This window comes from Sciurus vulgaris (assembly GCF_902686455.1).
Source record: "Sciurus vulgaris genome assembly, contig: HiC_scaffold_138_arrow_ctg1, whole genome shotgun sequence".
Lineage (NCBI taxonomy): Eukaryota > Metazoa > Chordata > Mammalia > Rodentia > Sciuridae > Sciurus > Sciurus vulgaris.
In genome coordinates, this window is record NW_027632915.1 from 1,837,301 (window position 1) to 1,861,258 (window position 23,958).

At 45.7% G+C, this 23,958-nt stretch overlaps 1 long non-coding RNA gene across 1 annotated transcript; it reads right to left on the reverse strand.

Moving 5' to 3' along the window:
* Window positions 1-2,593: 2,593 nt before the first annotated feature.
* Window positions 2,594-23,715, reverse strand: LOC306652176. Its single transcript, XR_013761315.1, has 4 exons — window positions 23,537-23,715; window positions 13,950-14,067; window positions 9,060-9,136; window positions 2,594-2,691 (listed from the first exon to the last, which is right to left on the reverse strand). It is a non-coding gene; the product is annotated as an uncharacterized lncRNA (long non-coding RNA).
* Window positions 23,716-23,958: the final 243 nt, after the last annotated feature.

Genomic DNA, 23,958 nt, shown 5'->3' on the forward strand with positions numbered 1-23,958 from the left:
CACTCTCTTTCTATAAAACCTCATTTCAGATGCTCAATTCAGGGCTGAGGAGATGGGTCCCCTCAATCTCCCTACAGATCTTCTTTCATGCTTTTGACCTGGACATTTTCTGCTTGGTTTTTGAGTTGCCAGACCTGGTTTGTTAGACCCCAGAGCCAGCCTTCTGGCCTATGATGCCCCTAACAGCTCCCTCTACTTCAAATCAGGGACTGAATCAGTTTGGGTGCAGTTTACAACAGCACTCTTTCCCTGACTCTCCTTCCTCTCAGCTTTATTCAAAGACATTTTTGATCATATTGTGTCTAGAGTGATCTCATCCCTGACCTCTGCGATTTCTCTGTCATACACAAAAGTGTGTTCCTGGGTTTCAGGGATGAGCTGTGGAGTTATAGGAGGAGGATTCTTCTGCCTACATGTTTTAACACTTGCTATACCTATTACAACTTTACTAAACTTATTAAAGAGGAAAGTTAATCATAAATCTCTTGGCACTTTTTAAGATACAATTTTTATGGTAATAGGAAGGAGATGAATACTTGCTATTAAAACAAATCATGCATAACAATATTTTGCTTTTTAAAAAAATATTTTTAACAGGAGAAATTCAAACTCTAACCATTTAACCCTACAGTACAATCTCTGCATGTCCAATAACATGGACATGCTTCAGTTATCTTTAACACAGTCATTGGGCCCTACCTGAAGGAAGAGTTGTCATAGCAAGGGCAGATTCAGAAGACAAAAGAAAGTGTAAATCCATCTTGTATTGTCAAGTAGGTGGCCATTTTAGGTACTCTGTGAGGAGGTGTCTGGATTTTAAGGATCAGGGAGTAATTGTTCCAAATTTATATACATAAACCTCAGAGACTTAGGAGTAAATTTGTCTTGGTTCTTGACCTTAGAAGTCTGTTTTATTCTTCCCTCTCCACCCTCCCTTGTTGTGGGTTAGCATCCACATCTGGCTTTTGGTTTGGAGGAGTGGCTTATTTCATTTAACATGATATTCTCCAGTTCCATCTATTTTCTGGCAAATGCCATAATTTCATTCTTTGTTTCCTAGAACTAAGTTTGTTTATAAAATGTGGGGGGTTCCTGTTTTATGACAATTTTCTTTTGGTGAAAAGACAAATACAAAGGCCTGGGATTTATTTCCTTGTTTGCCTTATTTTCATGATTTTGAGGATGTAGCCCAGGACTTCTACACTTTAGGCAAGTGCTCATTCTCAAACTGAACCAGCTCAGGCCTGGTATTTTTTTTTAATGTATTTTCCATTAGCACACTTAATAAAACAAACCTAGAAGTATTTAAAAGAATTTATCCAAGAAGTGGATCAACTTAAAAATCAAAAATACACGATCTGCATTTCATTGACTGATGTTTTAAACGCCATCCATTTAATGATTTAACAAATATTTATAACACACCTTTCATTCTTTTAGATGGTGAGAGTGGATAACACAATAGGCACTGATCCTCACCCACACAGGGCTCACTTTCCAGACCAACAGTCAAACAAAAGCAAAATGAACCTGTAGCCCATCAGGTGGTGATAAGAACCAGGAAGAAATACAAAGGCATCAAGAGCAGTCCTCTGAGAAGGTGGTCTCTGCACCAACCCCTGAAGCACACAGGATTCAGATATGTGGAGGGGCCTGGGCAAGGGAAGATGGGGATGTAGGTCCTGGGCTGGGAACACTGAGAGGGGAGAGAGAATCAGCAAGGTGACCATGGGGCTGCAGCCCTGTGACCAGCACACTGGAGGGGGTAGGAGCCAACTTCAAGATAAGAGTTAGAATAGACTGTCACACAATGCAGGCTTCAGCAGAAAGTGACCTGGTTTGATGAGGTCCCCCAAAGTCACTTTGGTTATTATGCAGGAGACTAGGGGTACAAAAGGAGAGCAAAGAGGATGCAAGAAAGTTCTCAAACAGGCCTGTGCTGACACATCTTTTATGAAACCCTGATGTACATCTGCTGTGTCCTCATGCTGCTCATTCCCATCTCTATCATCTCCACTTCCTATGCTCTCATCTTGTTCACCTTTCACCGCATGCGCTCTGCAGAGGGCTACAAAAAGGCCTTCATCACATGTTCATTCCATCTGACTGTGGTCAGCATTTTCGACGGGGCTACCTTCTACACATGTGCTGCCCCTGTCATTCCACACACCTGAACAGGACAAGGTAGTGTCTGCCTTCTATACCATTGTCACACCCATGCTTAATCCTCTCATCTACAGTCTCAGAAACAAGGATGGCATGGGGGCATTGAAGAAGGTATTAGCACACTGCATACCTGCTTGGAAAGTAGAAACAAGTGAGGCATAGAGATTCAGTAACATGAGGACAGGTCTTCCAAATAACATCCTCTGTGTGCCCGGTTTCCCAAGACTACTCTGTCAGCCATCCAAAGTCTATTTCAGTTAAGGGGAGTGCTCTCCAGAACAAATACCACCCAACAAAGCTCCTAAAACCCTTATTAGAGCTAAGCCTCATTGTCAGAAATGTCCTCTAAGAACTCTGTAGATGCCTGACTCCAGCAGTACAACAATTTGGTTTGTCCAGACAAAACTGTACTTCCCATTTCATCTTACCTTATGTTGGTGGAAAGGGAAGTAGAAAGCTTTTTCAACCAGCTTCTGTTTTAGGCTACTCCAGCTTCCAGATTGGTGCTGGTAATCTAAGTGAACACTAGAATTTCAGAGTAGAGAATCTTCTGGTAAGCTAAATCCAGGTGAGAGATAGTGCCTACTGCTCCACACAAATTAACCACCCTCAAATTCTGTGATTTTTAAGAATTTTGGTTTTGTTCTAATTATTTATACATGGCAGTAGAAGGCACTTAGGCATTTTGATTAATCATAAAAAATGTAGAATAACTTCTCATTTTTCTGATTGTACAAATAGTAGGATCATATCAGTTATGCAGTCATATTTGTACATGAGGTAATAAGGCCTGTTTCACCCACTATTCTTCCTACCCCATACCACTTTCCCTCCTTTCACTCCCCTCTACATAATCTAAAGTAAACCTACTCTTCCCTAGCACTCCCCTTCTGCAATACTTAAAAACAAAGAATAGAAAAGAACAAAACAAACAAACATACAAACAAACAAAAAAAAAAAAACTAACAGAAAGGCCCTGAGTAGTAATGACTGCAGGAAGGGCCTCCAGGTCTCACTAACGGACACCTACTCCTACAGTAAAAGTGGGGAATTAACACAAAGTCCATAGATACCACCCTATGAGAGTTCTCAATCTAGGACAATCTAGGATATTTGGAAAGAGAAGGCTGTGCCTTAAAATGGTATGAAGAGAAATTCATACAAAAATAGATGCAAAAAACTCAACGAAGAAATACAAGAAATAAGAAAAAACAAGGTAATGCAACACCATCCAAATTTCACCAGCAACTGATTACAAAGGTACTGTAGTGTATAAATTACCAGATAAAAGTTCACAAGCATGATCATAAAAATGATCAATGAATTCTGAGAGAACACAGAAAAATAACTGAATGAATTAAAGAAGTAAATACAGGCTATGAGTAAGGAATATGAAAAAGAGATAGATATATTGAACAATAACTTAGCAGGAACTTAGTAAAGAAGGACTCAATAAAATAAAATGTTCACTCAAAAGTCTCTCTAATAGAGTAGGCCTTACTAAAGACAGAATGACAGATCTGGAAGACAAAGTGGCTGGCCTAGAATATCCATATAGTAGTATAAAAAAAAGAAAATAAGTAATTATGACCAAAGCACACAAGAACTCTGGGTCAACATTAAATTTACAAATCATTGGAATTGAAGAATATTGTGAGATAGAAGCTAATAGCCTGTAATTCCTCTTCAGGGTAATATTGACAGGGCATCTTTGAAACCTTAAGAGTGAGATGGACATTTAAATATGGGAGGAACTCAGAACTCCAAATAGACAAGATCAAAAAAGAACCTCTTCGCCATACATTGGAATTGAAATGAATAATGTACACAGCAAGGATAAGAATTTTAGAAGCCTCAAGAAAAAATAAATCCTCTCACATTTACAGGGGAGTCAATAAGAATTACTTCTGATTTCTCAGCACAGAAAGATTTAGAATCATCTGTTTCAAGCCCTGAAAGAAAATAACTGAGGGCTGTGGTTGTTGCTCAGTGGTAGAGTGCTTGCCTGGCATGCGTGAGGCACTGGGTTTGATTCTCAGCACCACATAAAAATAAATGAATTGAAGGTCTATCAACATCCAAAAATATATTTAAAAAAAGAAAACTGTCAATCCAGATTACTATATCCAACAAGGTTATCATTTAGAATCAAATAAGAAATAAAATAAGCAGAAACTAAAAGAATTAATGACTTGTAAGATGACTCTACAGAAAATATTTTAATAAATACTATGTGTAGAAGAACTTGTAAAACAAGTCATGGGTTCACATTTGAAGACTCATGGGCAAATGAGAAATAGCACCAAATTAATCATCAGAAATAAAGTGACATATACTAATCAACATCTCTCAGTAATAACATTACATTTAAATGCAAAGGATTGCAGAATAGATTTTAAAATAAGATATATATGGCAAAGGCAATTTACCTTCAAAGGCTGAAAGTGAAAAGAATTGAAATTTATATAGCATATAATTGAAGTCCCCAATAACCAGGAGTAGATAATCTCATATTTTTTTAAAAAAAGCGTATTTCAAGCAAAAGACTTAGAACAGAAAAAGAAAGTAACATCAAACTAGTAAATGGAGTAGTCAAATAATAGCATATATTTCTAGCAAATTTTTATTCCCCAAATGTTGGTGTACCTAATTACCTAAAACAGATATTACCTGAGTTAGAGTCTACATTACGGACTCCAGTGTAATAATACTGAATTATTTCAACTCATTTGTCTCATCAATTTACAGTTTATTATTCTGATTTGTATATGAGATGTCCACTCAAAACTCCAGTTAATACAGGCATATTCAGAGATGAGATGATTAAATTATGACAGCTGAACCTAATCTGTTCTACTTTGAATGGATGGTGTAGTGACTATTGGCAGGTGTAGTGTGGCTAGAGGAATAAAAGTCACTAGGGTCATGGTCTGGGAATTTGTTCTTCCTAAATCCCTTTATCTCCCTCTCTTTTGCTTTCTGATCCCATCACAGACTGAGTGGATTTCCTCTGCTGGGTCCTTCCCCTACAATGAGCTGCCTCCCATGGTCCCATGGCAATGGAATCAGCTATCTATGCACTGAGACCTCTGAAAACATGAGCACCAAATGAACTTTTCCTCCTCTAAATTGCTCTTATTGGGCATTTTGATTACAGTGGTAAAAAAGCTAAGTAAAAGTGAATATTGATAAAACATCAGAAAATCTGAAACATTATTATAGTGGTTTTCAGAGTAAGGATTATACCTATGAGTGACTGCATAAGAAAATGATAAATATCCCAAATAAACAACCTACTGATGTATTTCAAACCCTCAAAATGTAAGAACAATTCAATTCCAAAATCAGTAGAAGGGAGGAAATAACTAAGTTCAGAGCTGAAATCAATGAATTAGAGAATAAAAAAGGACAAAGGATCAATAAAACAAAGAGTTGGAAAAAAAGGTATTCAAACTCTTAGCCAAACTAAACAAAACAAAGCGAGAAGATCCAGTTTAATAAAATCAGACATGTGTTACGGTTTAGATATGAGATGTCTTAAAAAAGCTCATGTGTGGTACAATGTAAGAGACTTGAGAGATGAAATGATTGGATAATAAGAGGTTTAACTTAATCAGTATATTAATTCTCTGATAGTAATTAATGGGATGGTATCTGTGGAAAAATAAGGTATGGCTGGAAGAAGCTGGTCCCTTGAGATGTGGCTTTGGGGATTATAGTTTGCCCGCATTAGCATAGGCCTCTCTCTGTTTCCTGATCACCATGACCTGAATAGCTTTCTTCCAGAACACACTTCCACCATGATGTTCTGCCTCATCTCAGAACCCCAGAAAAGGATATCACCATCTATGATTGAGACCTCTGAAACTGTCAGCCCAACGTAAACTTTTCCTCCTGTAATAGTTCTTGTCAGATCTTTGGGTCACAACAGCAAAAAAGCTGACCAAACCAAGATGAAAAAGGAAATATCCCCACAGACATCACAGAAATTCAGAGGATCATTAGAGATGATTTTGAAAACTCACAATCCAATAAATTGGAAAATCTAGACAAAATTGATACAGTTTTAGACAAATATACAAATACTGCCATTTTTGATTCAAGAGTACAGAGAAAACCTAAGCAGGCCAATAAATAAAGATGAAATAGAAGCAGTAATAAAAAGCCATCCAACAAAGACAAACCCAGGACCAGATGGATCATCGGCAGAGTTCCACCAGATCTTCAGAGAACAACTAATGCCAATGTTCCTCAAACTATTCCATAAAATAGAAATCAATGGAATATTTCCAAATTCATTCTAAGAAGCCAGTATCACACTCATACCAAAATCAGATAAGGACACATGACAGAAAGGAAGTTAGAGACCAGTATGCAATATCTCTAATGAAGTTAGATGTAAAAATTCTTAATAAAATATTAGCAAATTGTGTTCAACAAAATATTAAGAGGATTTGATATAATGATCAAATTGGTCTTAGCCCAGTGATGCAAGGATAGTTGAACATATGTAAATCAATAAATGTAAATCACCACCTAAATAGAATTTAGGACAAAATCATGTAGTCATCTCAATAGATGCAGAAGAAACAATCAAAACAATCCAGCACCCATTCATGACAAAAACACTGAAGAAACTAGGAAGAGAAGGAATTTACCTCAAAATCCTAAAGCCTAGTATGAAAAACCCAAATGAATCAGAGTGAATGGGGAAAAACTGAAAATACTTCTTTCGAAATCTAGAAACATACAATGATGTCTAGTCTCACCACCTCTATTCAATATAGTGCCAGAAATTCTAGGCAGAGTAATTAGGCAAGCAAAGGAGATGAAAAAGATAAAAATAGGAAAGAATAGTCAAATTATTAGTATTTGTAAATGATATCATCCTATACCTAGAAGACTCAAAGCTCCACCAGAAGACTACTAAAGCTACTAAATTCAACAAAGTTGCAGGTTGCAAAATCAAGATAGAAATCAATACTTACCTATATATCAATAATGAGTCTGCTGACAAAGACACTAGGAAAACATTTTCATTCATAATAGCCTCAAAAAAGAAATACACAAGAATAAATCTAACCAGGAGATGAAAGGCATCCACAATGAAAACTATACAACATTGAAAAAAGAATTTGAAGAAGACCTCAGAAGATGGAAAGACCTACCATGAGCTGAAATAGGAAGAATGTTGTCAAAATTGCCACACTACCAAAAGAAATATACAGATTCAGAGCAATCTCCATCAAAATACCAATAACTTCCTTCATAGAATAAGAAAGAACTGTCCTAAAGTTCATTTGGGGAAAAAAAAAAAAAAACAGAATATCCAAAGAAACACTGAGCCCAAAAAGTAATGCTAGAGGGATCACAATACCTGGCTTCAAATTATACTACAGAGCAATAGTAACAAAAACTACATGTTACTGGTTTAAAAGCAGACATAGAGCAATGGTATAGAATACAAGACACAGAAACAAATCCACACATCCACAGTCATCTGATCCTTGAAAAAAATTGCCAAAAGCATGCACTGGAGAAAAGACAAGACTTTTTAACAAATAGTTCTGGTATAGCTGTTTTCCCTATATAAAAGAATAAAACTAGATTCTCATTTCTCAACCTGCAAAAAAGTCAACGCAGAATGAATTAAAGACCTAGGAACTAAACAAAAATTATGCAAATTCTATAAGAAAACAGGGTCAAAACATTTCACTATATAAGCACAGGAATTTTTTTCAATGGGTCCCCTAAAGCTCAGGAAATAATGCCAAGAGTTAATATATGGGATGGCATCAAATTAAAAATCTGTAAGCAAGGCAAGTATTTAAGAGTGTGAAGAGAGAACTTCAAGAAAGGGAGAAAATCTTTGCTGGCTCTTCCTCTAACAAAGGATTAATATCCAGAATATACAAGGATCCAAAAAAAAAAAAAAAAAAAGATGAACAGCAACAAAAAAAACTAAATGAATAACACAGTTAACAAGTGAGCAAATGAGCTAAGCCGACAGTTCTGAAAAGAAGAAATAGAAATGTTCAAAAACATATGAAATAATATCCAATATTATTAGAAATTTGGGAAATGCAAATCTCAAATACGCTGAGATTTTCTTTCACTCTAGTCAGAATGGCAATTATAATACAAGCAATAATAAATGTTCATGAGGATGTGGAGGAAAACGTACACTCATATATGTCTGGTGGGACTCCAAATTAATGCAACCACTCTGGAAAGCAGTATGGACATTCCTCAGAAAACTTGTAAAGGAATTACCCAGCTATCCCACTCTTCAGGCTATAACCAAATGACTTAAAATGAGCATACTACAGTAATGCAGTCACATCAATGTTTATAGCAGCTCAATTCACAATAACTAAACTATAGTACCAAGTTAGGTGCCAATCAGCAGATGAATGGATAAAGAAATTGTTGTACATATACACAATGGAATATTACTCAGCCTTAAGGAGGAATGAAGTTATGACTTGTGCAGGTAAATGCATGGAACTAGAGAATATCATGCTAATTGAAATAAGCCAATCCCAAAAACCAAAGGCCAAATGTTTTGTCTGATAAGCTGGTGCTGGACTGTAGAGGGGGTAGGAAAGAATGGAGGAACTTTGGATTGTGCAGAGGGGAGTGAGGTGAGGAGTGGGGCGGTGGGGGTGGGAAAGACAATAGAATGAGAAATACATTATTACCCAATATACATGTATGATTACACTACTGGTGGGACTCATCACCATATACAGCCAGAGGAATGAGAAATTATGCTCCATTTGTGTACAACATGTCAAAATGCATTCTACTGTCTTGTATATCTATATAGAAAGAATTTTTTTAAATGAAAGAAAAAAAAAAAAAAGAAAACAGCCAGGCATAGTGGCACGTACCTATAATCCCAGCAGTTGGGGAGGATGCTGCAGGAGGATTGCAAGTTCAAAACCAACCTCAGCAATCTTGGGAGACTCTGTTGCAAAATAAAATGTAAAAAGGGCTGGGGATATGACACAGTGCAGATGTGGCTCAATTGTTTTTGCCAGTTATGTTGTATATTTTGACTGAAAATAACATGGGAATTGAAATTGTTTGTCATTTAGGGGTCACAGTTACAAAAAGAAAATTCACTTATTGCAGGAGGACACAGTACACTTTTAGAAAAAATTTGTTTTCCCAATAGGCAGGCAATCATGTTTCATATTTCATATCTGATATTTACTTGCAAGAGTCTCACTTTCTTTATAAAAACAAATCTGAATTTCAGGGAGGAAGGATAACACAGAGATTAAGTAGCAGAATCAGAATTTGAACTCGGAGATGATTTAAAATTCTATGCTTTTCCTTTGAAACTTTAGTGTGGAATTAGACCCCATGTGTGCTGACGCAAAGTGCCATTCAATTGTTTATTCAGGAATTTTCGATAACACCAAATATGAGTACTTGAGTATAGGCACTGCAGTCAGTTTGTTACATTCTCCAATACATCCAGCAGGTTTTAAACCCATTCTTGGTGCACATCAAACTTTCATTTACTGTAAAATTATTTTATAATTGTGTATCTATGCATTCACCAATAGCTGCAAAGTTCAAAGCCATATGTGTCTTAAATATTAGCATCCAATCATCTTTCCAATTCTAAGACTATTCTGTTTCCTCTGGAGTTCCTAGCACCCAGAGATGGGGCTGTGCGGAGGCCAGGAAGCAGGAGTAGAATATAATAGAGAAGAGCATTTGACTTAAAGTAGATGACCTCCTGTCCAAGTATTCTCTTTGCTTCCAACTTAGTCAAGTCACTGATGTGTCTGAGGGTCAGTTGCTCCAAATTCAGTATGCAGCAGTTTCAGTACCAACACACATTTCTCAGTGAGTCAGAAAAGGATCCAGCATTCAATACTCAGGTTTGTAAATGATTGTTCACAAAGGTGCCAAAAACACATTGCCTTTCCCTCCTCTGCTGGCCTCCGCCTCAGGGAGCTCATCTTGGCTTGGCTTGTTGTAGCCTGAGGCAAAGTTCGAGTGCTCAGGCTGAGTCCTGAGCAGCTGGGAGCAAGTGCCAGGGGAGAGGCAGGCTGAGTGGTGGCTGCAGGGCCTGGCCCAAGGAGAGCTGGCGGTGGGTGTGCCAGTGCAGCCAGGGGCTGAGCCATGCCCTGGGGCCAGGGCAGAGCTGTGGATCACAGCTGCCCATGGCCAGGAGGCAGCTGGCCTGGGGCAGGTGGGCCAGCAGAGCACAGGAGATCACAGTGGGCCATGAACAAACTCCCTTTGAAAAACAGGCTGCCTCTGAGGGTCAAGATGACCAGGCCCAGGATGGGAACTTGGATGGGCAAGAGGACTACAAGAAACAGCTACATGGCCATAGAGAAACTGAGGAGACCCAGCATGGGGTCAGAGCTGCCCCTCCGCCCTGAGCCAGCAAGGCCATGATTGCTGTTGCCATTTTCTCTGCTAAAATAAAGGGGCATTCCAGAGGCACATGGCCACCTTATTTCAGAGAGTTTATTCTCTTGTACCAGCTGAAAACTTCTGCCTGCAGAATAATTAGTAAAGGAGAGAAAAACAGAAAAGTGGTTAGGCTGTGGACCACAGGAAACGCCCCATCTGTGGATGACGGGATCGCTGTGAGGGCTGAGGAAGTAATGTGGGCTGGGAAGTGCCTGGCTTCTCCTGACCTTGTGGTCACTGCTGACCAAGCCGAGGAGGAAGCACTCAGGATTGACTGGCTCAGGGTGAATAATGATGGGGACTGGTGTACAGCAGAGCACTGAGGTCAGGAAGGTCGGCAGTGCCCCGGGAAGACCCTCAAGAGCCCTCCCCTGCCACCTTCCACCTGCTGTCCTGGGACCCTCTCAGAAGCAGGTTCTCCTGGTCTCTTTCTGCACCCCTCCTGGGCTCCCTGACCCAAGGGTGGATTGGCCAGCAGTAGAAGGTGGTGGGCAGAGCCCAGGCTCCAGTGGCTGAGTGGTTCCCACATTGTTTTAGGAAAGGGAAGAGGGAGAGATGGCTTTCCAATGTATCCAGGACTGTACTTAGAGAGCAGCAGGCCAGTCTCGCTCCTGACACAGATCCAGCCAGCTGGACACCTGCCAGGGACAGTGTGTAACACCTGGCCACAGACCCCATGGCAGGTGGCAAGGGCACCACTGGCTACCTTCCTGACCAGGATCTGCAATGAGAGAAGCACAGGTGGCAGAGCTACACAGCCACACAGGCAAAGGGCCAGGTCTCATCAAGCATGAAGAACAGGGTTCAGAGGAACAGCACCCTCTGTGGAAGGCTGAAGAAAACTGAAGGCATTTCGTTCATGACTTCAGTGAGAATGCACAGAACACAGGCTGCAGGGAACCAAGAGAGGAGACGGGGTAAAGAGGAGGACTGCCCAGAAGATACCTGGGTAAGGACTGGCAGGGAACAGGAAGATGGGATGCAGTAGAGTTCAGAGAAACCACAAAGCAACCTGGGGACCGAGGTCTCCATGGAAGCAAGCAGAGCCCACTGGCAGTAGGAAAGCTCACTGCAGACCTGGGATCCCATCCTGGGGCCTGCTGAAAGCCAGGGCAATTCATAGAGAAGCTCTGTTAGACGCATGAAGAGCAGAAAGTGCAGAGAGTTCCCACGGTGACCAGAAGCCTGTGAGACTCATGCAGTGTGGGGAGTCTCCCTGGCAGGTGCTGGAGCATTCAGGGTAAACTGCACAGCAGCTAAAATGGAGGTCCCCAGACTGTCACTGAGGCACACGAACCAAAGCCTGAGACATGTGGACCCAGCTCCCTCAGAGTGTGTGTGGGTGCAGCCTTTGGTGCAGGACCCTGTGCCAGACATGAATCACTCAGAAAGACAGCAAGGCCTTTCTAAACAGTCACAGAGTGCAACCATGAACCCACAGGACCTGAGTGAGGGACACAGCAGGGGCACTCCTGGCATAGATGTGCAACAGTACATGCAGTTTCACCACTGACGGAAAAGTTCCCCCAACACCGAGGAATCCCCACTGGTTCTTTACTGCTATAAGGCCCCAGACCTCACTTGACATGTTCTAGAGCACTTCCAAGGAGGGAGGACATTCCTCCCTGGTCTTGCACAGTGAGAGCTAGTCCTGATGTTGGCAGAGAACTCCAGCAGAGCTTAGATCTTAGAAACTCCAAGTATGGCCACCAGAGAAACCAGACTTCAAATTTACACATTTCAAGTCCTAGAGTGAAAATACATATGCATTTAGAGATAGAGAAAGGCCAGAAGAATGTCGAGGAGTACTAGTGAGCCATGGCTGGAAAGTCCAGTGGAGATGGACAGAAACCAAGTATGTATTTAAAGCTTTACCAGGGCTGGGTGTGGTGGCACATGCCTGCAATCCCAGCAAATTGGGAGGATTAGGCAAGAGGATTTTCAGTTCAGGGAGACTCTGCCTCAAAATCAAAGGGCCAGGGATGTGGCTCAGTGGTAGAGTACGCCCTGCTTCAATCCTGGTATCCAAAACCACCAAACTTCACAAGGGACCTGTGCCCCAGATGGAGAATTAGTGGTCAGTGCTTCCCGAGCTTTGTGGGCACCTTGCAAAGAGCAAAGTCAGCATGTGACCCTCATTCCTGTCACCCACCCTCCTCTGGAACCCAGGAGTTGGAAAGAAGAGCCACTGTTGTTATTGGCAACAGGAAGGTTTTCTCCTCTGCCCCTCTCTCAAACAGCAAATCACAAAGAGCCAAGAAATGTGAACTGTGGTGCCAAGGTAGACAGTCAGTAGCAAAATAATACTATTATGAATATAATGAATTTCTATACATCAGCAATAATTAGAAAGCTGTTCAGAATAACCACATGACATAAAAATAAAAGTCAATAAACATGAGAAAAAATACCCTTTATCCAGCAATATGTTTACTGAGGAAACAAACCAAATAAAAGCACTTTCTTTTCCTAGATGAACAATCTGACATATACTGTAAGGATGTCAGTTCACCCCAAATTGACTAGCAAACCAAATGAAATTCCCACACACACAAAAAAATCTTCCTGCATAGTTTTGTGAACTTCACTAATGTATATGAAGTGGGATGTGGAAGTTCACCAGGGTAAGAAAACAGCAAGCCTGATTCAGTGCCAGAGACAAGGCAGAGTTCAACAGAGCAGGCAAAGATAAAACCAGACTGTGCAGCCCTTTAGTGTAAGGCCACTTGCACCTTAAATCAGTGGAGACAGACTGAACCAGAATAACTGCTCAACTGTAAACAGATAAATACATTGGACACGTAGAACACCACATATCTATACAGACTCCAGATGAATTACTACAACAGCAAAATCATAAGAAACTAAGGAAAGAATATTTTATACATACATATCTGGTGTGGAGATGGATTTCTGTAAACATGATATCAACATAGACACACTAAGGAAAAATTTGATGGATTTGGCAACCTAAAAATTTCATACCATTTTCATGTTAAAAAATAGGAGAGAATAAAAAGTTGGGGAAAATACTTAAAACATGCAGTATCCAAAGGCTGTTAATTTTTTCAATATGTAAAGAGTACTTGCAAATCAATAGAAAAAAGGGTTATCTCCATGGAAGAAAGTATTATGGGTACACATAGGCAATTCAGAAAAGACTAATAAGCACACTGTCACCGTATGAGAACCGTTCATCCTCACCCACTACAAGAGAACACAACCTAAACCAGGTGCCATTCTTTAAATGGTAAAAAAGAAAAAGCAGATTTTCCAAAACAAAACAAAATAAAACACTCAGGTTGTCAGCTGTTGCTAGGAATTAAGCATTATTTCCATACCTTTCTGATGAGTGTGTCCTTTTGTGTGAAATCTCAGAAGAGCAGATCTTCCATGTGTCAGGCATGTCTTAGACCTTTACCTCCTTTGGATCAGCAATTCTAACTACTGACTTTTCTCCTGAGGAAACAATCAAAAACAGACACACACTAAGAATTGGACCACCAAGAATGTGAATTGTAAGTTTTAAAACCAAACCTGGGGAAAACAATGGAGTGTTCATCAAGAAAGTGGTTTTAACTGAATCGATTTAAAAGTAGTGACTACATTTCCATAAAGGGTCTCTGTATAAATCCAAAGTCCCTGTAGTAAAGCATCTAATGACATGGGGACATGCTCATGGCATAATCCTAAGTGAAAAAGGCAGGACTCGAATTCACAGACATTGTGATCTCCATGTCATCTTGTAAAAATGAACTTTGTTTTGAGCCACCCTGCACTTCCTCTTCCAAGTGAAGAAGTCATGTCTAACATAGTCTGAACAAAGAACATAATGGAGGCTGCACAGAAGCATCCAGACCAGGGACAGTCTGAGAGGTGGCTCTGCTTGAGAGCCAAGTGCAGAGGAAGGTTTCCCATCCAAGCTGACCTTGCAGGCATGGTGCTGGGCACCTTGGCCTCCACCTGTCTGTTCGCTTGTATCTGTTAAAACACTTCTCAGAATGAAACTTGAGATCCTGCCTAGCAAAGAAGCCCATAGAGGGTAGTAAGCAAGTGTCAGGTGGGACGTGCTTTGATGGTGGCTGACTAGTGTTAAGATGCATAGGTACAGAGGGGGAGCCCACGCAGAGGTGAGGCATCTGGGCAGTGGGGCCACAGGAGTCCTAGTGTCCGTGGGCAGGCAGGAGCTTCAGGGAGGGGCAGAGCACCTGCCACAGTTTGCTGGGCCCCTCTACTGAGCCAGCTGGATCCCAAGGCAGTGCCCAGATGGCTTCTGCTGAGCTGAGGCTGAGGTCCTGCACCAAAATCCCTGGCATATCCCAGTGTGGGTGAACACAGGTCTCACCACCTTCCCTGGTAGAGAGCTCACATGCTCACAGGTGGGAGTGACCATGTGGCTATTGCTCCCCAGCAGCAAGGTCAGTGCTGATTTCCCTGGCACCACTGGAATCTGGCAGGACACCTCCCCAGGCCATCACTGTGCATCCGTCATTTCTGGTCTCAGCACAAACTCAGAGTTTTCCAGAGGCCCAACCTCTTCTTTCACCCACACAGAGGGCACAGCTCAGGACTCTGGGGGACAGAGATGCCAGCCACAGCTGGGCCCAGGGCAGGCGCTCCCCAAGGTCCCTGGTGACACCCACTCCCTGGACCAGTGTTGGGCATGCTCTCTGCCTCCATGTCCAGCAGTTCTGGGGCTCTGTGTTCTTGGCAGGGCTCATCTTCTCGGCAGGAGGGCTGGCCAACCCTCCTCCTTTCTTCTTCACCTGACCTTCTGAGCTCCCATTTCCCATCTAGCCCCATCTGGGGCCATATCAGGCCTGCCATAGGTCCAGGTCCTGGCAGGGGCTGGTGTCCAGCAGAGAGGGAAGCACCCCTGCCAAGGGCAGCCAGCAGTCACTAAGGATTGTCCAGGACCAGCACCAGGGATCGGCCTTGGACTGCTTCATGCCTCCATCAACTGAGGCCCTCCAGACATGGTCCCAGGGCCCCAGCACCCTAGTGTAGTTCTATGGGCTTGGGTCCCTGACTCTGTGCTCCAGGGGAGCACCTGGACAGCATGCCCACTCAGGGACAGAGCAGGGTGAGACCGGGGCATACTGGACATATTCAGCTGGCCACCCATGTCCCTTGGTCACTCTCCCTACCACGCCCACCTGATACCTACCATCTGCTTTCTTTGGTTTGCTTCCTGCCTTCTCTAAAGCTCTATAAGGACCTTGCATCACCACATGGGAAAATGCTTCCTGCAAGTGGATTAAATATGAGTGATTCTGGGAGCCGGATACCTGTGCACCTGCACAGGTGTGGCCTGCTCCTGCCTCTTCCCACCATCTGCCTCCCATGGTCCATCAGTGTGCATCTTGTCCAGAAAGTGGCTTACAGCCTCAAATCTTCTCCCAGGAAGGAGACAACTCCTTCTTCCAAACTGAGTGGGTTGTGGCGGCTGAGAGCTCAAAGCCGAGTCCTGGCTGGGGACACACATGGGCCAAGAGTGGACACAGGCAGCCAGAGTCCTGCAGGGCTCCCTGAGCCAGGTGAGAAAGAAGCCCAGGAAGCTTGCTGCTGCCCAACACAGCACAGAGGCTCCACAGGGCGGCACATCCAGGGCCGTGGAGCTGAAACCGCAGGCCTCTCGTGCAAAGCTCTTTCAAGGATTATTTTATGTCAATACTTTATTCTTTTATCTTGCAGGAGAATCTACACTGCATAAGCTCAAGACCTCCCCAAACACCTCCCTCCACTCTGACTATACAATTCTAGCAACAGTTACACAAACACAGATCCAGGCCCAGACAACACTCTGAGGCCTGCCTGGTATAGACACCCTTTCCTTGCTGGCTCTATGCTGTCTGTGTTCTCCAAGTCACAGGAGTGGCAGGGTGCAGCTCAATCCAGTGCCTTGAACTGCACTTTGATTTCTATGACATTCAGTCAGCAAGGCACATTCCTTCTAGGGCACAGAGAAGTGCGGCTGTGTCCTGGTGCTGACAGGCGCTCACGGTGATGCTTCTCTACACTACTCTTCCTCAGAAGGAAGTTGAGTGTCAGCCAGGCTCCCTCCCCTTCTGGTGGTTAAAAAGTTTCCCTTCCCATCCTGCAGCACGGGATGAAAGCAAGTGAGCAGGGGCAGCGTGATGGCCACTCAGCTCAGGAGTTCCAAGCCAAAAGGTCTTGGAAACAGGTTGGCCTCCACAGCCACCAGGGAACCCTGGTCAACCTGTGACTGGTTTCCCAACCCACAACACACATTTGCTGTGTCCTCTATGCTTCTCTTCAGTATGAAGGAAAAAGAGCCCATGGAGGCCTTGCTCCCAGAGGGTGAGCTCACAGAGGCTGTGCTGTCAAAGACCTTGTTCACATAGGCAGTGCTCACACAGGCCAAGATCAGAGAGGTGGTACTCACAAAGTACGAGCTCACAGAGGCAGTGCTCACAGAGGCCTTGCTCCCAGAAGGGCTTGCTCAAAGAGGCTGTGATCACAGAGATCTTGCTCCCAGAGGCCAAGCTCACAGAGGCCTTGCTCGCATAGGTGGTGCTCACAGAGGCTGTGTTCACATAGGCTGGGCTCACAGAGTGCTTGCACACAGAGGCCTAGCTAACAGAGGGGTTGCTCACAAAGGCCATGATCACAGAGACCTTGCTCACAGGGGCCAAGCTCACAGATGGCTTTCTTAGAGGAATGCTCAAGGCCGAGCTCACAGAGGCTCACAGGGGCCCTGTTCACAGAGGATGAACTCACAGAGGCCATTCTCACACAGACCATGCTCAGAGAGGCCGTACACAGAGAGGCTGTGTGGACAGAGGCCTTGCTAATAGAGTTTGTGCTCACAATGGCCAAGGGCATAGAGGCCATTCTCACAGAGGCCTTGCTCACAGAGACCGAGATCACAGAGGCCAAGGTCACAGAGGACATTTTCACACAGGCTGTGATCATAGAGGCCTTGCTCACAAAGGCCATTCTCACAGAAATCAAAATCACAGAGGCCTTGCTCATAGAGGCTCTGCTTGCAGAGACCTCGCTCGCAGAGTCTGAGCTCACAGAGGACGAACTCACAGAGGTCTGCTTGCAGAGACCTCGCTCGCAGAGTCTGAGCTCACAGAGGACGAACTCACAGAGGTCATTCTCAAACAGGTCGTGCTCAGAGGCTGTGCTCACAGAGCCCTTTTTCACAGACACCTTGCTCACAGAGGCCAAGCTCTCAGAGGCCTTGCTCACAGATGCTGTCCTCACAGAGGGTTTACTCACAGAGGCCATACTCACTGAGACCTTGCTCACAGAGTTCATGCTCACAGTGGCCATGCACATAGAGGCCATTCTCACAGAGGCCGAACTCACAGAGGTCTTGCTCACAGAGGCCTTGCTCACAGAGTTCAAGCTTACAGAGGCCATGATCACAGAGGCAGTTCTCACAAAGGCCATTCTCAGAGGCTGTTCTCATAGAGGCTGTGCTCACACAGGCCTTCCACAGTGAGGGCTTGATTACAGAGGCCGTGCTCAAAGAGGCCTTTTTCAGAGAGGCTGTACTCACAGAAGCCTTCCTCACAGAGGGCATGCTAACAGAGGCTGTGCACATAGAGGCTGTTCTCACAGAAGCCAGGCTCACAGAGGCCTTGCTCACGGACAACTTGGACATGGAGACCTTGCTTGCAGAGTCCCTGCTTACAGAGTCCAAGCTCACAGAAGGTGTGCTCACAGAGTCATTGTTCATAGAGGCCTTGTTCACAGAGGCTGTGCTCTCAGAGGCCTTTCACAAAAACACCTTGCTCACAGAGGCCGAGCTCACAGAGGTCTTGCTCACAGAGTTCATGCTCACAGTGGCCATGCACATAGAGGCCATTCTCACAGAGGCTGAACTCACAGAGGTCTTGCTCACAGAGGCCTTTCTCAGAGTTCAAGCTTACTGAAGCCATGATCACAGAGGCAGTTCTCACAAAGGCCATTCTCAGAGGCTCTCATAGAGGCTGTGCTCACATAGGCCTTCCACAGTGAGGGCTTGATTACAGAGGCCATGCTAAAAGAGGTCATTTTCAAAGAGGCTGTACTCACAGAAGCCTTCCTCACAGAGGGCATGCTAACAGAGGCTGTGCATATAGAGGCTGTTCTCACAGAAGCCAGGCTCACAGAGGCCTTGCTCACGGACAACTTGGACATGGAGACCTTGCTTGCAGAGTCCCTGCTTACAGAGTCCAAGCTCACAGAAGGTGTGCTCACATAGGCATTGTTCATAGAGGCCTTGTTCACAGAGGCTGTGCTCTCAGAAGCCTTTCACACAAACACCTTGCTCACGGAGGCCAAGCTCACAGAGGGCTTGCTCACAGAGGCCATTCTCACAGAGACATTGCTCACAGAGTCTGTGCACACAATGGCTGTGTGCAGACAGGCTTTTCTCGCAGAGGCCGAGATCAAAGAGAGCTGTCTCAAACAGGCCGGCCTCACAGAGCCCTTGCTCACAAATGTCGACTGCAAAGAGGCAGAACTCACAGAGGTCTTGCACACAGAGTCTGAGCTCACAGAGGCCATGTTCACAGTGGCCTAGCACACAGACCGCTTGCTCACATAGGCAGGGCTCACAGAGGCCGAGCTCACAGGGTCCATACTCACAAAGGAGACACTCACAGGGGCCGTTCTCACACAGACCATGCTCGGAGAAGCAGTTCTCACAGAGGCCATGCTCACAGAGACTGTGCTCACAATGACCATTCTCATAGAGACCATTCTCACAGAGGCTGTGTTCACAGACAGCTTCCTCAAAGAGGGCTTGGTTACAGAGGCTGTCCTCATAGAGGCCTTGCTGACAGATGCTCTGTACACAGAGTCCTTGCTCAAAGAGACCTTGCTCTCAGACGCCTTCCTCACAGAGAGCTTGCTCACAGAGACCTTTCTCACAGAGACCTTGCTCACAGAGTCCGTGTTCACAGTGGCCACACTCACATATGCCTTGCTCACAGAGGCCAGGCTCCTTCAGGCCTTGCTCTTAGAGGCCGTGCTCACAGAGACCATGCTCACAGAGGCCATGTGCAGAGAGGCTGTTCTCACAGAAGCTGAGCTCACAGAGGCCTTGCTCACAAAGACTGTTCTCACAGAGGCCTTTGTCATAGACACCCTGCTCACAGAGGCCTTGTTCACAGAGGCCTTCTTCACAGAGGGCTTGCTCACAAAGGACGTTCTCACAGAGGCTGTACTCACAGAGACCTTGCTCACAGTCCATGCTCTCAGTGGCCATGTGCATAGAGGCCATTCTCACAGAGGCCAGTCTCATACAGGCCTTGCTCACAGAAGCTGTGCTCGCATAGGCCTTTTTCACAAAGACCTTGCTCACATAGGCCTTGCCCACAGAGTCCGAGTTCACAGAGGTCTTGCCCACAGAGTCCAAGCTCATAGAGGCCGAGTTCACAGAGGCCTAGTACACAGAAGGCTTGCTCACAGAGGCTGTTCTCACACAGGCCATGCTCACAGAGGCCATACTCACAGAGGCCTGTAACAGAGGCCTTGCTCATAGAGGCCTTGCTCACAGAGGCTGTGCTCGCACAGGCCTTTTTCACAGACACCTTGCTCAAAGAGGCCAAGCTAACAGAGGCCTTGCTCACTGAGTCCATAATCACAGTTGCTATGCGCATACAGAACGTTCTCACAGAGTATGTGGTCACAGAGGCCTTCCTCACAGAGGGCTGGCTCACCGAGTCCAAGCTCACAGTGGTCATGCTCACAAAGGACATGCTCACAGAGGCTGTCTAACAGAGACCTTGCTCACATAGGTGATGAACAGAGAGGCCGTGTTCATAGAGGCCGAGGTCACAGAGGGCTTTCTCACACAGACCATGCTCACAGAGGCCTTGCCCACACAGTTTGATCTCACAGTGCCTGTGTTCAAAGAGGCCTAGCTCAGAGAGGCCTAGGAACAGAAGGCTTGCTCACATAGTCAGTGCTCACAGAGGCCGAGCTGAAAGAGGCCATTCTCACAGAGGCAGAGCTCACATAGGCTGGGTTCACAGAGGCCTTGCTCACTGAGTCTGTACTCACAGAAGCCTTGCACACAGAGTGCTTGTTCACATAGGTGGTGCTCACAGAGGCTGAGCTCAAAGAGGTCATACTCACAGAGGACCAGCTCACAGATTCTGACCTCCCAGGGACCATGATCACAGAGGTTGAACTCACAGAGGGCTTTCTCACACAGGCTCTCAGAGGCATTGCTCACAGATGCTGAGCTCACAGAGGGCTTTCTCACACAGACCATGCTCACAGAGGACTTTGCCACAGAAGCCTCGCTCACAGAGGCCATGCTCATAGAGGCCATTTTCAGAGACTGAGCTCATAGAGGCCGAGCTCATAAAGGCTGACCTCACTGTGGCTGAGCTCACAGAGGCCATGATAACAGAAGTTGTGGTCACAGAGACCTTGCTCACAGAGGCTGTGCTCATAGAGGCCATTCTCATAGAGGCCAAGCTCACAGAGGCCTTGCTCACAGAGGCTGTTCTCAAAGAGGCCTTGAGCTCAAAGAGGCCATCCTCAAAGAGCATGAGCTCACAGAGGCCTTGATCATAGAGCCCGGGTCACAGAGGCTGAACTGACAGGAACCGAGCTCACAGTGGGCTTTCTCACACAGGTCATGCTCACAGAGGTCTTGCTCATAGAGGCAGAGCTCAAAGGCCTTCCTCACAGAGGGCTTGCTCACATAGGCCATTCTCAGAGGCTGTGAACACAGAGGCCATGCTCAGAGTGGCATTGCTTACAAAGGCCTTGCTCATAGAGGCTGTTCTCACAGAGCCCTTTCTCACAGAGTTCTTCCTCACAGAGGCAGAGCTCACAGATGCCTTGCTGACAGTGGCCCTGCTCACAAAGGCCATTCTCACAGAGTCTGAGCTCACAGAACCCATACTCACAGAGGCTGAACTCACAAAGGCTGTTCTCACAGAGGACTTTGCCACAGAGGCCTTGTTCACAGAGACCATGCACATAGAGGCCATTTTCAGAGGTTGAGCTCACAGAGGCCTAGCTCACAAAGGCCAACCTCACAGTGTCTGAACTCATGGAGGCCTAGGTCAGAGGCCGAGTTCACAGATGACTTACTCACAGAGGCCATTTTCACAGAGGCTGACCTCACAGTGGCTGAGCTCACAGATGCCTTACTCACAGAGGCCTTACTCACAGAGGCCGTTATCACAGATTCCAAGCTCACATTGTTCAAGCTCACAGAGGCCATGCTCACAGAGAATGTTCTCACAGAGACCATGCTCACAGAGACCTTGCTCACAGAGGCCATTCTTACAGACGCCAATCTCACAGAGGCCTTGCTCACAGAGACCTTGCTCACAGAGGACGAGCTCAGAGGCTGTGCTCACAGAGTTCGAACTCACAGAGGCCATGCTGAGGGGATGGGACAGCAGGCACAGAAGGGCATTCCCCAATATGTCAGGGTGAGTGCCAGGCAGTGACCAGTGGTCACAGAGACCCAGGCTCCAAATTCTGCCTGAACCCTGCAGCAGCCTTGACCTTTACAGCATTCAAGGGCACAGTCTTGGTCACTGTTTAAAAGCATCTGAAGGTTCAGGGGCCCTTCTGTTGTGGCTTGCAGAGAGCTTGTTATCTAGTCTGCAGCTCCCAAAATCGCCGACCCAGTGCCCTGCACCTAAAGCAGTGGTCCTTGTGGGGGGTGAAGCTGGCGTCTGAGTGAAATACCTCAAAAGTCCCTCCAACCTCCCAGAAAATATAGCCAGGTGGGTCTATATAAGCAATTCTCATTGGCCACGGGCACACAGGTGCACACCGCTGGGGCTGAGCAATGCACTCAGGAGTTGAATTTAACTTGTGACCTGAGTGCAAGAGGAAGATGACCACAGGGTCTGAGAAGCCATGTCTCAGCTGAGAGCACACAGTGCTGGTGACACAGTGGGGAGTTCCGGTGTCTAACCAAAGACAAGGAAGTGCTCTTCCCTCTTCCCTGCACTGACAGGACCTGGCACATGGGCCTCAGTGAGGGAGATGTGGTCACTGGCAGTGAGGTGGTATAGATCCCTGGCCATGTGCTTCCTGCGGTGATGGCTCCTCCTGCTAAGGGTCCCATTTATCCCTGGACTTAGGACTCAGCAAGAATGCTGTCTCCTCCATCTGCACAGGACGTTCAATCTACATTCAAATACTCTCCAGCCCCTCCCACCATGTTTGCTGCCCATCCCTGGCCCAAGATACTGTTCTCTGGCCACTGAGGGTTTCCTGTCCCCCCTCCTCCCATCTCATCTCCACATGGGGGCTGGAAACTGTCCTGAAGCACAAATGAGACACTTCCCCATGTGCTCCCAGCCCTCTGACAGTCTCGCCCAGTCTTCAGGCTGACATCCAGTCCCTTAAGTGACCTGCAAATCTAGTCCTAAACACCTCCACCTACCCTGATGCCTGCCACACACTGCTGTGCCAGCTGCCCTCGGGGGCTTATTCCTCCAACTCCCTCAAGTCCCTGACACAGGCCTTTTGCACATGCCATCCCCTGCTCCTGGACAGCTTTACCTTGAGGTCTCTGTGCAGGTGACTTCGTGTGGGCAGGTGTCACCTCAGTCATCTGCACCTCAGGGGTTCCCCTTTGCCCACCCAGCCTAAGGCAGCCTCACTTCTGAAGTCATGTGACTGAGCATTCAGCATGATCTTGTCTTATGTTAATTCATGGCCCCACTACCCATCTCCCCACCAGAAAGAGGAAGGGTCTCCCAAGGCCTACCACAGTGCTGTCACAAACTAGGCCCACAACACAAGCGCGTGGGTGGAGTAAGTGAATGAAAGTGGCTGTGTAGGGCTGAGGGGTCTTCATTGCTTGGGCATTGTCCCCTGGAAAACTGGTGAAAGGATGGGCCCAGCAGGATTAGAGATCAGGGGTTGCCCACAGTTTCGGAGGTGATGGGCCCCCAGCATGAACCCTGGGTCACAGCCTGCTTACCTGCAGCTGCTTGAGGGCTTTCTCGGCTTGCTCTGGCTTCAGGTACTCCACGAATTCAAACCCCACAGAAAGCAGTGCTCCTGGAACAGGGGACCCACCATGAGAGGGAGCACAGAGTGAGCCAGGGCTCGGCTTTGGATCCTTTTCAGTTCCCTTTCCAGCCCCCAAATGGCCTCAGCTCCAGGGTTGCCATTTATGACTAGTTGCCCCAGTGAATCCAATGCCACTATTAATTAACAAATGACTGATGTGATAAATAACTTCCTAATATAATCCCACCATAATGAGGGAGGGGGAACTGACGGGGCTGACCACTGTTCTCCAGAAGGAGCCTCTACCTGGATGGCCCTGCCTCCATGTGGCATCACAAGCACCCAGGGCTGCCTCCTGTGTGCATTACTGACCCTTGGATCTGGCTCCTG